Source organism: Saccostrea cucullata, unplaced genomic scaffold (genome assembly GCF_032062105.1).
Source record: "Saccostrea cucullata isolate Sc308-1 unplaced genomic scaffold, CSIRO_AGI_Scuc_v1 ctg6903, whole genome shotgun sequence".
Classification (NCBI taxonomy): Eukaryota; Metazoa; Mollusca; class Bivalvia; order Ostreida; family Ostreidae; genus Saccostrea; species Saccostrea cuccullata.
In genome coordinates, this window is record NW_026928182.1 from 15,725 (window position 1) to 31,431 (window position 15,707).

Here is a 15,707-nt window from a genome sequence, read left to right on the forward strand (position 1 = left end):
TAATGAAAATCATAGTGTATGTAGAATGGTATTGTCCCATTTAATACTAATACACATGTTTTTAAAATATAAAAGTCCTATCTCTTCTCATTCAAAATATACGACCATGATGACCAAGGTTAAATTTATTGTGACAGATGGGCAGATTGAGAAACAAATGTGATTTAATGTACCCTACCTTTAGCAAAAATGGGGACAATAAATGTTTTTGCTGTTCTTGAGAAGAAGATTTATGTTGGAACAAGATGTGTTTGTGAAACACTACGCGCCCGGCGGTGTCGCATAATATTTGGTCCGCCTCGTTTAAAGGTCCGGCCGGACCAAATACAATAACATATTAGGTCCGCCTTTTATTAGAAAAGGTCCGGCCCGTATAAGAAAAGGTCCCCCTACGTTTTAAGGTCCGGGTGGTGCAAAATGTTTTAATCTTGACTTTAACATATGATATTAAAGAGAATCAGTTTATACTATATGATCAGAAGGATTTACCCTATTGTGTTTTATTTTTTGTACAACATACACGTATCTCTAGACAAGAATCTACTCGTTTAGTGTGCTTTGAGCATTGCAGTTTACAAATGGTTTAGGATATAACTTCTTTAAAAATAATGCCACAATTATTGTGCAAGTGTTTTTTTCCCTAGAATTTACTTTGTGTAAATTAGTACGATTCAAGGTGTGAAATCTGTCGGTGTGTAAAGCTAGTAAAACAATGGGGTGTGACGTATTTGTTTACCTGACAGGTACCCACAGGTAGAGCCCGCGGCAGATGGCGCTGTCAATGAAAGGTCGGTGAACCTAATGGGCATGTGTTAGCTCTATATATCAATAGATTTGACGTTTTTAAATTAATAAATTATGCTCAGGAACAAATATTCATTGGTACACTTCAAAACTCCTACATTTATAATAAGTAGAATTGTATAGTCTATTTGAATATTTAAAGCTAAATATGGCGTATCATAATCTGAGCTAAAATTTCAAAATACTAGATTAAGCGTATAATAATATACATGAGATTTGATATTTATGTTCAAATTAAATTTTTTACCGATATTGAACTTAAATATACCGACGTTTCTATTAGTTAAATTCAAACTAATTGAATTAAAACTGTGTCTGATATTTAAATTCCGAGTCGATAAGAATTGGTCATTGTTTTAAATCTCTAATATCTATACATGAAACGCAATTGATTTAAATTTGGGTAATGGAAAATTTTAAAGAATAAATTATAGACTGTTTAGTAAATGAAATGAATGAAATGTCTTGGACACAAGTTCTGTTAACTAGACTTAGTGCTTCATGTACAGCTGTATATATACAAAATTTTTATATTAAAAATGTTGTGTATAATAATTTTTTTTCAAAATTCCTTTTCTATGTTCATGTACATGTTAAACATTAAATTGCCGGAGAGGTACCTAGCAAAAATTCCGGAAATGAAAAGAAATAAATGTCGGGAAAAAAGAGTAATTGTCGGAAATAAAATAACGAAATGTCGGAAATGAAATACAGCGGTTCTTTCTTTAAATAAAAGAGAGATCTTTTTAATATTGTTAGTCGTAACTTATAGAAAAAAACGCCTTATATGATTTAAAGTAATTTCTTATCCCAAGTGTGGAGTTTAATACTACATGAAAGATCGATAAAGGGTACATGTAATTCTCTAGTTTCCTGTTGTCTTTACTTATACCTTTTGTTTTCTGTTTATAATCATATTTTGGTCCTTTATTTGTGGATAGTGTAAAATATAACTTAATATTGAATTCTATCTCTATTTACATTTACTGCAGAAACAAAATTCATGATTGTAATGTTCAGTTAAAGACTAAAGCAGCTCACACAATGTGGAAAACATATACATGGGTTATCAGAAAAGGTCCGCCCTCTATATTTCAGATATCTTTATATGTTTTAAAGAGAAATTTCTAGACAGGGTTTATTTTCGTAGCTTAAAAACACGAGAAAAGGACAGGGTGGACCTTAAAACGCAGCTATCAGAAAAGATCCGCCCTCTGTATTTCAGATATCTTCATGTCATAAAGAGAAATTTCTAGATATTCTTGATATAACTAATTATTTAACCGATTTTGCAATTGATAGGTAGGTTGACGTCGCTGCAGTGTCCTTTTGACGTTACGACAATCTGTAGCTCTTAAAGAAAGGGGTAATAAAAATATTATTAAAGAAATAGTAAGTATCATAGGCTCTTGAAATTTAAAACTTATAGAATTTGAGAATATCTCCAATATTTTTATTATGTTTTCTTGTGAATCCATTGTTTCCGTCATATTTTGTAGTACTATAAAAAAAATAGTAAAATTTGCTAATTTTACTGCATTTTGAGATGCCCCCTCTGATAATAAGACGGTAGAATTTTGTGTGTCTTACATATATTGTATAATATAGTATAATTTATCAAATATTATAGTTTGAACAAAATGTCTATTGTAGTATTTGTATAATTTGCTTTAAAGTGCTAAAAATTGGTGTTTTCCTATATAATCCTAGATAAATGTACCTGTATTTTGAGACGGTCCCTCAAAAATACCTGGACGGTAGATTTCCCCCAAACTTTACATGTACACTGCAGTTAATGTAAGTTAAATATGTTATAAAAATGAAGAGTTTCGCTATTGTAGTTTTCACACAATAAAACTATAGTCGGCTCCCTTAAAAACACGAGTAAAGGACAGGGCGGACCTTAAAACGCAGTTATCAGGGAAGGTCTGCCCTTTGTTTTTCTAATTACACAGCAAAAATTATGGACGGGGCACATCTCTCTCATTAACAATAGAGAACGATGACAGACAACGGACAAATCGTGATGAGAAAAGCTCACTTAAGCTGATGTGAGCTAAAGAGTAGCAGGGGGTGCTTAAAATGCACCAGAAGAAAGGGTCCGCCTTTTGTTTTGGTAAAAAAATAAACAATTGCTAACTTAATTTCCAACTACTTTCTGTTGATAAGAACCGGGAAACATAAGAAAATACATTGACAAAAAAGACTGATTTAGTGATTAAATGCTGCTTATCGTCGCTCTCGAGAATTGTTCACCCATATAGAGACGCCACCACTTGCCGCCAGTGAGCTACAGATTTTGTCCTTTATTCGGGACTTACGACCATTGAGTAAGGAGGGATCTTTTTCGTGCCAGCACCTACTACAACACGGGACCCCGGTTTATACGTTTTTATCCGAAGGACCGATTTCCACGTCCCAAAAAGGGATTCGAACCTGCGACGTAAGGATCAACTCCTTACTTCGACGCTCTAACCATGCACTCCATGTAATGCTATTGTTATGAATTTCATTTCTTTTACAGTTTAATTTGAATATATAAGCAAGGAATATACTTATAAAATCTACGCAAGATAATACTTCCTTACACTGTAAAGACCATCTTTAGAATTTAAAATTTAGAAATAAAATTTCGATTGCTGTAACATCATTGGCGTTGGAAGTAAATTGGAATGGGGGGAGGGCTATTTCAAAGGGAAAAAAATTGTCAAACTTAAAAAAAAAACTTGACAATCTCAAAATAGAAATAGGAAATTTTGACAGGAGGGGGGGGGGGTAAGGTGATTTTAACTTTTTCCATATTTATAGCAAGGAAATATGGGAAAGAATTGGAAGTGAAAGGAAGTTGGCCTCGACGATTGAAGTTGACCACTACCCCCCCCCCCCTCCCCACGATATAGGATTTTCGTTTGAGTTTGAGCAATTTGTCTTTTCTTTTTTTTTTTTTTGCTTGTCTACTTTTTTTGGTAAATAAAAAAATAGTCTCTGGTCCCCCCCCCACTACTTTCAACGATGCTACGTGCCTGACAACGAAGTTTTTGATACGTCATGATATTAAAAGACTATTTCAATTTAATTTATTTTTTAAAAAATTGATGCGTTTTTATTTCTCTTTAATGTTTATTCGTTGAATAAATTCTTCCTATAGCTCATAAAGCAGTGGAAAGCGAGAAAAAAATCTGTACTGAAGCTGTATTTCTCTGGTGGAAAATCAAGTCGGGGTTGTTTGTTAGATGCTAACGGGAAATTCTAATATGCGAGGCTAAACTCAAGCTCTTGTTTCTGGGGGAAAAATATGGGACATATATGTTCATTACCGGTATTCTTTAATATTTTTAATTTTTTGACACGTATCCGCGTGATTTTACTACGCCCCTCCCATCCCCCGCCAAAAAAAAAAAACATTTAGGAAGGGCGTATAAAATGTTCCGATTTTTATTGAAACCGAGAGACATTAGTATAAATACATGTATATCATTAATGCACAGAGATTTTATATGAACGACATGCATTTCGCCAAGTAATGCACATATACCTTGTCCTGGAGTAATATTTATTGGGCCGCATTTTATTTCCGGAATTTTCAAAAAAATAAACTTTTCATTTCCGACAGTTTTTACATTTTAAAAGTTTAGACATTTGTCAAATTCATGTCAGCATTTTTCGGCAATGAAAAAAAATCATACTTCCATCATAAATAATATTATATAATACATATATACAATACCCTGTTAAAAATCTATTTCTATCTTTGTTATATATGTTAACTTTTAAGTTCCATAAAGGTATCTTTTAAAAAATCCAAAAATGTGAAAAAAAAATACAAATAAAAATGTCGAATTCCGAAATAACGAAAATGGTCGGAAAATGCAATGCAAAATTCAAGAAATGAAATGCAGAGATTTAGTAGATATAATTATTAGCCTTTGAATAGGTAAGAAACAGTGTAAACTTATAAAAACACGGGGGATATGGTACTTTAGGTTTTCTCAAACGAGACAATTATAGACTAACCCCTAACTGCCCAATCCGCAGGCATGTGGTTTTTACAATAACGGGTGTAGGGTAGTACACCGTGACATAAGCCTCTGTCACAGTGACCCCCCACTTATTGACAACAATATTAAACGTAAAGAATAACAGATTCAGAAGAACCTGAATTTTACACACAACCAGAGGAGCTAGACTGTTTAACTCGGTTAGAATATGATATGGATATTGAGTGAGTTATACCCCGGCATCTCTTGTTAGTAGCAAGAATTGGTCCTTTACAGGTCAAAACTGGAAATTTTCTTCATTAGCTTAAAAATCTGAATATTTGTGAAAGTATAAACTTGTAACATTTACAACTAGATTAATTAGTGTAATACAAGTACATATTATACATGCTGTACCCAGACAACAAATTATTATTTTCAGTTTTTTGCATCATATTTATTTTTCATTTTGCTTCTTTTATTTTTTAAAAAAGATACAAAGGATGACCTAGAAAAAAAAACATTTCATTTTATTAAGCGATAATGTATTTTTTTTCATATTTCAAAGACCCCCCCCCCTCCCGACAGGTTTAACATGTTCATACTAGTTTATTTTTAGAATTTTTTTTTTCAACTGAAATTGAATAATGTATCCATGTGTTGGTGAATGAGTTATTTAATGTTTCAGTTGTTTATAAAGTTTGAACCCTCAATCAACATTAAAACATTTATTAGTTAAGAAAAGCTTTATGTACAACATATTCATAATCAACCACAGTGTGTTTTGTACTTATTTATATTTGTTTCAAATAAAAATGTTGAAAACTTATAAACACGTTTAAGTATTTATTTATTTTGTAAAATAAACACGTTGAAGTGTTTAAAAATTGACCTATAAACATGTTTAAGTGATTATTATCTGTTGCATCGAATAAACATGTTTAAGCGTTTAAGTGTTTAGGTTGAACACGTTTATTTATTAAACATGAAATGTTTAAATTTTAAACACTCACGGTGTTTATTTAGTAAACTCTAAGTGTTTATTAAGTGTTTAATTAAGGTCTTCCGTTTCCAACGGAAGACCTTCTACTGATTCTGAAGATTAAAGGGTTTTTATCATGCATCATGATTTTTTGATATAACAAAGTTTATATGCTATTAAAATCTTCCATCAAAATTTTTTGTTAGAAAATTAATATTTTGGGTGTTTCAGCGATTCAAAGTTTAAATTTCTCAATATGCATATTTTGATCGCCGATTTTGCGCGCCATTGCTCTGACGTCATAGGTGTCAGTCCTGGTCAAGCGAAGTACTTATTGTGATTAAAAAACGGTTCAATGGCTTCGTCCATAAACCCCACTAGAAATTAAATAATTGATAATTGGTTAATTGATAGATAATTAGATATAATTTGTGGCGTTTGGATGAAAAATAAGCACAGGAAAGGTTTTAGGACGTTTTTTAGCTGCCAGGGACTTGGTCGGTACGAGGATATGTCTCCATTCAGCGCATTCGTTTATTTACGATCACAATTTTTTCTGTATTATATAAAATATCTATTTAATGGAAATATACTTTTCAAGAAAAAAAAATAATTTGTAAACATGCATTTTAAAAGTCCGGCACGCACATCATGCACTTAGAATTGTGAAGTGCGTAATGGCGCACGGCGCCATTGAAGATCGAAGTGTCCTTGCTGAAATGATATTCATTGCTGGACTAGATAGAAGATACACAAGATCTGTTTGTGTATAATTTATTAATATAACGAAGAAAGAAACCGAAAAACCACCATTTTTATAATTATTTAAGAATTCAAACGTTAATAATTCGATCTATTCAATCGAAGCCAGGAGTTGTCAAAGGCTTCGTCTTCAATGCCCTCTCCTCTTTTCACGGTATGTTTTTGTTTTTTCTATTTTAGTCAGCCCAATACATATAAGATTAAGCGTCCATAGCCAAAGTAATATTGTCAATATCAAATTTTTTTCCAACCTAGTGGTGTATTTTTTTTATTTCATGCAAAAATCTATCCGGTAGATGTTTTCTTACGATACGCTTTACGAGGTCTAATTGCTCATTGACACCTATGACGTTTCAGTACCACGTGACCCCTATCTAATTAGCGGAGATTTTCAATCTGAGGAGCCTACATTACGGATGTAAAATGGCTTAAATACGACAGTTTAAAACATTATTTCATAATTAAACGATAATTATATGTTTCAAGAATATTAGGGTCTTCCACTTCCTTCGGAAGACCCTACTGTTATTCTATTGTTTCTTATTATTCTTTTTTTTTTCCCGCTCGACTTTTGACAGGCGATTTCTCATAGACCTTTGAACTGATCGTTATGAAACTTTCAGGATAGATAGCTTGTAGTTAAACCTATTTAAACCTGTTTTCAGTTTTTTTATGCATGCCTTTATTTGTGAGTTATTGCCCTTTAATTGAAAATTTTTGATGTCTCGTTTCCACTGAAAATCTCAAAAATGACATAAGATATTTACACGAAAGTTGGAGAACTTGTAGCCAATACATTGTAGATGTGCACAACGATAAAATTATATAGCTGATTTCTTAAAGTTTGGAAGCTATAAAACGGCAAATTTTAGTAATTTTTTTTCTTTGAATTTTTGCTACTTTTTGTGTAATAACTTTTAAACCGAGAATAATTTGGTAAGAAATATATAACAAAAGTTGTGGGTAATTACGAGAGCTTTCATATTTGATTAACGAAAAGGGGCTGGCCCCTATAATTAGGGGTTAATAGCGCATACACGCTTTTTTCTGATAGCTAAAAATATTGGTATATTATGAAAAAGTTTGACTGAAATAATTTCGAACTTATAAAATCTTGTCATTTGATATAAAAAGAAATAAACTTCCAGCTATATTTAATTGTATTTTTTATAAAACAAGTACATGTATGTGAGAAACCTTTCAGGAACAAGTTGTCTACTATATCCAGCCAAGCCTTTACTGCATACATGTGCACATTTTTAGTTGATGCATCTAAAAGATATAGTTTTGATTCGGTGATTATTTGTTTTCTTTTTATTCAAATAATTTTAAAATGTGATGATGTACACAACAATAATTAGTACCTAGTTTAGAGGATTTTTTCGCGCTTGTTTGTAAACAACGCGCGGCATTGTGGGAAATAGGAATGTACTAAAGACGCGATGTACTAAACATTGATTTGACCTGATTCAAATTTGTCTGTAAATGTTCCAAACAATTAAATTTTTGTATAGCATATGCCTCGAAGTCATAAAGTCTGTACATAAGTAATTTAAAATACTCAATATTACCATTTAATTAAAAATTAAAACGTCAGGTAAATATCAGGTCTCTAGTATATCCCGTTTTTAGTGTGCCCCTTCGAGTCGACGTCGGCCACATGTTTGCCATGGTTTACAAACTGAAAATAGAATGATTTGTGAAGTTGAACATTTTCTCACAAAGACTCCGTTTGTAGACATGTACACTCATTTAATCTGCAGCTACGAAGTACTTTGTCACTTCTCTGGAACATTATTCTAAGCAGAATTATCCCTATTCATATATTCTAAGAATCTTGTGTGAATTGTTTACGAGGAAATTCTGACTGTCACATTAACAAGGATGAACACTCTTGACTCTGCTTCGGATTCCCCAGTGATAATTGTATCGAGTGATGAAAGAGCTGACGGCGACATTTTAATGTATGATTGGCTTGGACCATTGGAATGAAGGTTAGAATATTTTTATTACTTAAATTTACACTACTAATTACATGACAGTGACATACATTGATGTTATTAGAAATACACAGACACACCGATATATTATCTGTTTTACAGTTCAGACGCTCTCTGTTTACCTTGTAAATCCCCACAGCTTTATATTTTATTTTTTTTTAATTTGAGGATGTAATTTCAACAGTCCTACTATCTATCATAGTGATCATACTCTATAATTCAAACTGCACTTAATGTTTCAGAATATATTCAACTAATTATATATTGACAGTGTGACTGTAAGGGTGAGGGCAGATACTTATTTAGTTTTAATTTAGATTGTGCTTGTCAAGCCGCATTTGACATTTGGTGCATCCATGCTCAGTGTTCACACTGAGAGTTTATTCAAATGTTTAATTCGAATGAATTCACTGCTCGTTAAATTACTTCCCATTAGCTCCATGTGAACATGAGTAAGGATAGCTAATTCAAATTAAATAGAAATGAATTTTGAATGTAGCTTAAACATTTTAAAGAAGCTAAGCACTGTGGGTCCAAAGTATACTGCGGAAAAATTGTGTGGAGCAATGTGCAAGTCACAATCTTCTTTTGCCAAGGTCTTATCATAAGAGCTCGCATTATGGGCAGGGATTTGTGCTGCTGTCTGGACTCGCTATAAATAGATGTTCTCAAAGAGTCTAAATTATTTAATATCATACTTTACTGACAAAAAAAGACAAATATTGCTCAGTTAAAACGAAAAGAAATTTGTTTAAAAAAATGTAATAATAGAAAGTTTGCTTTTTTGTTTGATAAGACTGCTGTAATGGTTTAAAGCCATATATGGCGTAACTAATCAAAAAAATATATTTTTGAAAAATACAAAATTAAGTAAAGAACTATTGTTAATACATTCAAATTAAAGCTTTTCATACAATTCTGAACACGGAGAACACCTCGTCTCATTTAAAAATACAATTTTATCTTCTCTGTAGTGTGTTATTTAAATCTTTTGTATTTTCTTCCGATACGGAGAAAATTCCGAGAATCAAATTTAAATTGTGATATCTTTATAACGCAATTGACTTAGATTTTGTAATTTACGGAAAAGTTCTATCTTTATACAAAGTAATGATACAAATAATAAGTTCTTATAATTTTAGTCTAATAATTTTCATTGCACATACGCCATATATGGCTTTAATGTTTGTTTATTTGCCTTAATCATACATTTTTCAGTCATTTCATGGTGCCACCACTTGGGATGGTATTAGCTGCAAATATAGACTTGTACTTAGCACTTATTGCCTTTAAGAAGTATGAGATCCATTTTGTGCTAACACCTACCGTGACATAGAATCTTGGTTTATGCAGTCTCATAGGAGTAACCTGTCTAAAGCATTTAGCAATGGAATTGGAACCTGCGACGTAAGGTTCAGCTTCTTATTGATACTTTGATTGATAATATTTATTTGAGAATTTCACTCATTCACATACTTAGAGATGTTGATATATACTGTTGAATAGCATCAATTTAGACCTTTACTTAGCTAAGTAAACATGTACTGTGAGGTTTTTAAGGTCTCATTGATTTTATATGTTCAGGAACATTACTGCATAAATGTTTTTGTCTTAAATTTGAAGCTCTTTACTAATATCGAGATATGTTACCATATAGTGTTAAATGTCTTCAAATTAGGGTAGACCTTTACTTTAAACTCAGCAATGTGAGTGTGATGTGTGAACTTGTGTTAGCGAGACAGTGTGTTGTATGAATTTGTGTTAGCAAGGCAGTGTGTTTTGTAAACTTAATTGTGTTAGCCTGACAGTGGGTTGTGTGAATACTTGTTAGCTTGACGATGTGCTGCATAAACTCGTGTAAGCGAGACAGCGTGTTGTGTGAAATCGTGTTTAAAGTGTAAGTGTGACAGTGTGTTGTGTAAACTCGTGTTAGCTAGACAGAGTGTTGATTGAACTCGTATTAGCGAGACTTCGTGTTGTGTAAACTCGTGTTAGTGAGACTGCGTGTTGTGTAAACTCATGTTAGCGAGACAGCGTGTTGTGTGAACTCTTAATAACGAGACAGCATGTTGTGTGAATTCGTGTTAGCGTGACAGTGTGTTGTGTGAACTTGTGTTATCCTGAAAATTTGTCGTGTGAACTGGTGTTAGAGAGACAGTGTGTTGTGTGAACTCGTGTAAGCGAGATTGCATATTGTGTGAACTCGTGTTAGCGAGACTGCGTGTTATGTAAACTTGTGTTAGCGAGACAGCGTGTTGTGTGAACTCGTGTTAGCGATATTGCATGTTTTTTGAATTTGTGTTAGCGTGACAGTGTGTTGTGTAAACTTGTGTTAGCCTGACAGTGTGTTGTGTGAAATGGTATTTGGATGAGAGTATCTTGTGTGAAATGGTATTAGGATGACAGTGTGTTATCGCAACAGCGTTTGGTGCGAACTTGTGTTAGTGAATAGTGAGACAGCCTGTTTTGTGAATTTGTGTTAGCGTGACAGTGTGTTGTGTGAACTCGTGTTAGCCTGACAGTGTGTTGTGTGAAATGGTATTAGGATGACAGTGTGTTGTGTGAAAATGGTATTAGGATGACAGTGTGTTATCGCAACAGCGTTTGTTAGTGAATAGTGAGACAGCCTGTTTTGTGACTTTGTGTTAGCGTGACAGTGTATTGTGTAAACTTGTGTTAGCGTGACAGTGTATTGTGTAAACTCATGTTAGTGAGATTGCGTGTTGTGTAAACTCATGTTAGCATGACAGTGTGTTGTGTGAATTCATCTAAACGTGACAGTGTGTTGTGTGAACTTGTGTTAGCTAGACTGTGTGTTGTATGAACTCGTATTAGCGAGACTGCGTGTTGTGTAAACTTGTGTTAGCGAGACTACGTGTTGTGTGAACTTGTGTTAGCGAGACAGCGTGTTTGTGAATTCGTGTTTGCATGATAGTGTGTTGTGTGAACTCGTGTTAGCCTGATATTTTGTTGTGTGAAATTGTATTAGCGTGACAGTGTGTTGTGTGTTAGTGTGACAGCGAACTTGTGTTAGTGCGAAAGTGTTTTTCAGTGTTGTGATGGCGAGCTGTGTGATAGCCTAATGGCGTCTTTTGTGTCGGTAAGATGGCACGTTTTTTATGAAAGTGCTATTGAGCTTTAGCAAGTGGCCCTATCTGGACACGCCTTATTATTATAACTGATCAGTTCTCAGATATACAGTGAATTACCGGTATTATTGTCACCATGAAATCAGCATTTACAGTTGCAATTACCTAGTTAGTAATCATAAAATATTGGTTTGCCAGTTATTAAAATTATGGTGTTCCAATGATGTGGAGTTGCAGTGTGTTAGCATGTTAATTTCAACAGACTGCCACTCCAATGCAGCTTTAAACAACACGCTGCTGTGTTAACACAAAACAAAATATCATGCAAACACAACTCTAAACAATCTGTTGAGTGTTAGCTTCACTGCATGTTGGATTCAGTGTGCTGGCATATTATCACTGACGTACATTCTAGCACATTGTCACCTCGTGCTAGTACAAATGTATGTTGTCATAAATACTCTAGCACATTATCCTAGACCCGCTCGTGCATTATTACTTAGCACTTGTATGTTGTCTTATTAGGGGATAGCATAAATGACTGCCTTAATTGGTGTAAACTTCTTTTAATTGATGAAAGAGTACATTAAAATTTACAAATTATACACAGAAAATGTGACAATATCTTAGAACTCAATTTTATAATCTAATTTATAATCTCATGAATTGCATGTTTTATTGGTAAAAGAATTATAAATTAAAAAATTTCAATTTCTTTTGGATAGGTGTGACTCATCTGAATACTGAATTTTGATACCAAGCATGACCATGATTTGCCAGAAGATCATCTGTTTGGATGTGACATGGAATAAACAGCATAGTGAAAATAAGTCAAGTTTTGGTTTGTGACGACAACTTTTAAACACATTGTGTATCATTTTTAAATTTTGATTTGACAACATAAATCCACAAATATGAACATATCAATTGCTCTCAGTTTTTCAAGTGAAATAGTTTTTGTAACAGAAATACATGTACCAGTAATTACATTGGAATAAATGTTATTTTTAAATATAATAATATTTTGTTTGTGTTGCATGTTGACCTCTTTATTAAGGTCTTCCCTTTCAAAGTTTATACTTACTTATTCTAATGATTAAGATAGATCCTCTGTCTTCAGCAGGAATATAAGATCTTGTAATACATGTATGTGTATTTTTAGCTCTTCTGAGCCAAAGGCTCAAAGAGCTAATGCTATGGCCATTTGTGCGGTGTGCGTCGTGCGGTGTGCGTTTACTTTTTAGAATATGAGCCATAACTCAAGAACCCCTTGGCCAATCAGTGTCAAATTTGTCACAGGGTATCCTTGGCCCAAGGGCTACCATTTATACTAAATTAAGGGTTGGGACCCTGAATCAAGGGGAGATAATCAGGAAAACAAAACAAAAAGCACTGGTTGCTAAAAAATCTTCTTCTCCAGAACCACCAGGCAGATTTTCACCAAACTTACATACAAGGATCAGGATATGTTGAAGATTAAAAATTGTTCAAGGCATGACCCTGGGGCAAAGGGCCTGGTCTCAAGGTCACTTTAAAGTTGACCTAAATTTACAATTAATAAAAATGTTCATATTTTGCTTACTATAAGGACTAGGATCATCAAATCTTGTAAGTTTATGCATCTTAGGACCTCACATCATGTTAACTCATTGCGGGCATTTGTTTTCAAATTGATTTAAAGGCATATTTTGAATACTTTAAGGCCTATGATCATCAAACTTAGTCAGTTAATGCATCTTGGGTCCTTGAACAACGTCAACTTAAAAGTAGGTCACCGTGACCTACTTTTTGAACTTTATGACTTATCCTTTTCAAAACATTTAATCCCATTATTTCAGGCACTGAAAGGGTTAGAATCATCAAATCTTGTAAGTTGCTGCATCATGGGACCTTAAAACATATTTAAGAAAAATTAGGTCACTGTGACCTACTTTTAGAATTTTGCAGGCATTTGTTTTCAAATTGTTTAAAAGGCATATTTTGATTACCTTTAAACCTATGATCATCAAACTTGGTCAGGAGATGCATCTTGGAAATCTGAAAAATGTCGACCAAAATGTAGGTCACGGTGACCTACTTTCAACATTTTATGGCTTTATTTAAGTATCTTAGGTATTTATTGGCTTAGAATCATCAAACTTTGTGAGTTGATGCATCTTCGGTTTTCGGATTGTGACGACCAAAAATTAGGTAACAGTGACCTACTTTCGACATTTTATGGCTATATTTAAATATCTCCGGCACTTATTGGCTTAGAATCATCAAACTTTGTCAGTTGATGCATCTTGGGTTTTCAGAGAATTTCGACCAAAAAGTAGGTCACAGTGACCTACTTTTTGACATTTTATGGCTATATTTATGTATCTCTAGTACTTATTGGTTTAGAATCATCATACTTTGTCAGTTGAAGCATCTTTGGTTTTCGGAGAATTTCGACCAAAAAGTAGGTCATGGTGACCTACTTTTGAATATCTCAGGTATTTATTGGCTTAGAATTATCAAACTTGGTCAGCAGATGCATCTTAGGACTCTAAAAAATGTCAGCAAAAATGTAGGTCACGATGACCTACTTTCAACATTTTATGGCTATATTTAAGTATTCTCCAGTACTTATTGGCTTAGAATCATCAAACTTTGTCAGTTGATGCATCTTGGGTTTTCGGAGAATGTCAACCAAAAAGTATGTCACAGTGACCTACCTTTTGACATTTTATGGCTATATTTATGTATCTCTAGTACTTATAGATTTAGAATCATCATACTTTGTCAGTTGATGCATCATGGATTTTCGAAGAATGTCGACCTAAAAGTAGGTCATGGTGACCTTCTTTTGAATATCTCAGGTATTTATTGGCTTAGAATTTTCAAACTTGGTCAGCAGATGCATCTTGGGACTTTAAAAAATGTCTACCAAAATGCAGGTCACAATGACCTACTTTCGACATTTTATGGCTATATTTAAGTATCTCTGGTACTTAGTAGTTAAGAATCATCAAACTTTGTCAGTTGATGCATCTTTGGTTTTCTGAGAATGTTGACCAAAGAGTAAGTCACAGTGACCTACTTTTGAATATCTCAGGCTTAGAATTATCAAACTTTGTCACTTGATGCATTTTGTGATTTCCAAGAATGTAGACCAAAAAGGAGTTCTAATTGGCTAAGAATCATAAAACTTTGTCAGGTGATGCAACTTGGGTCTTTAATAGGATACTTAGGGTTAGAGGCTTCAAATACAAGTGATAGGTTGTACAATTTATCAGAAGAGCGATTCAAGGCCCTTGGGCCTCTTGTTACAGTATAATGTAAAAAAATTGTTATTTTGGCACATACAACTAAATAAAGGCATAAACATGTGTATGATTCCAAGGAATTCAATACATAGGGCATGTACATGTAGTTTTCTAAAACAAGATTGAAGAGATGTCCAGTCGCATTTCAATGTCAACTGCAAAACTGTGCCTGTTGCATACTTATTAGCCCATCTGAGCTAAAGGAACCAGTAAATTTTTTAAAAACATAATTTTGTCCATTATCATCATTGTCTAAAATTTCACAATATCATTTTCCAGAACCAAAGTGAAACTTGGCACAGAGCATCCTTAGTGTAGGGGATTCAAATTGTTCTTATGCAGGGCAATACTTTCAAAGGGATTTGTTTCTTTAATGCTGTAAATGTACATGTATTATATTTAGCTTGTACAATATTTGGTGGAAATTGACTTTTGAATAAGTTAGCGTAGATATTCTTATTTATGTTTATGTACAAGACTTTTAGCTTTGTACTTGATTTAGTGATTGCTGCATCTGCAAAAGCCGCTAAAAAAGAATACACAGCCATATGTAATATGTTTACAATATACCTTTCAGAGAATTTTACACTCCTATTGAGGTACCATCAGTTGCTAGTGGAAAGCTACAAATTCGAAATATACACAAGACATTTCTTTGCGTTTATTATAAAAGTATTGTTCTACTTACTGATTGCAACTAATGAAGATTGTTCATCATTATTGTAAAGACATTTGGATTTTTTGATTTATTATATAATTTGTTTATTTTATTTACCTAGTTATATTGTATATTAAATGATTTT

The 15,707-nt window shown here is 33.2% G+C and overlaps 1 long non-coding RNA gene across 1 annotated transcript; it reads left to right on the forward strand.

Annotated features, from left to right (window-relative positions):
* The first annotated feature begins 7,720 nt into the window (after positions 1-7,720).
* Positions 7,721-12,685, forward strand: LOC134276689 (uncharacterized). Its single transcript, XR_009994101.1, has 3 exons — positions 7,721-8,519; positions 9,744-9,932; positions 12,340-12,685. It is a non-coding gene; the product is annotated as an uncharacterized LOC134276689 (long non-coding RNA).
* The last annotated feature ends 3,022 nt before the right edge of the window (positions 12,686-15,707 follow it).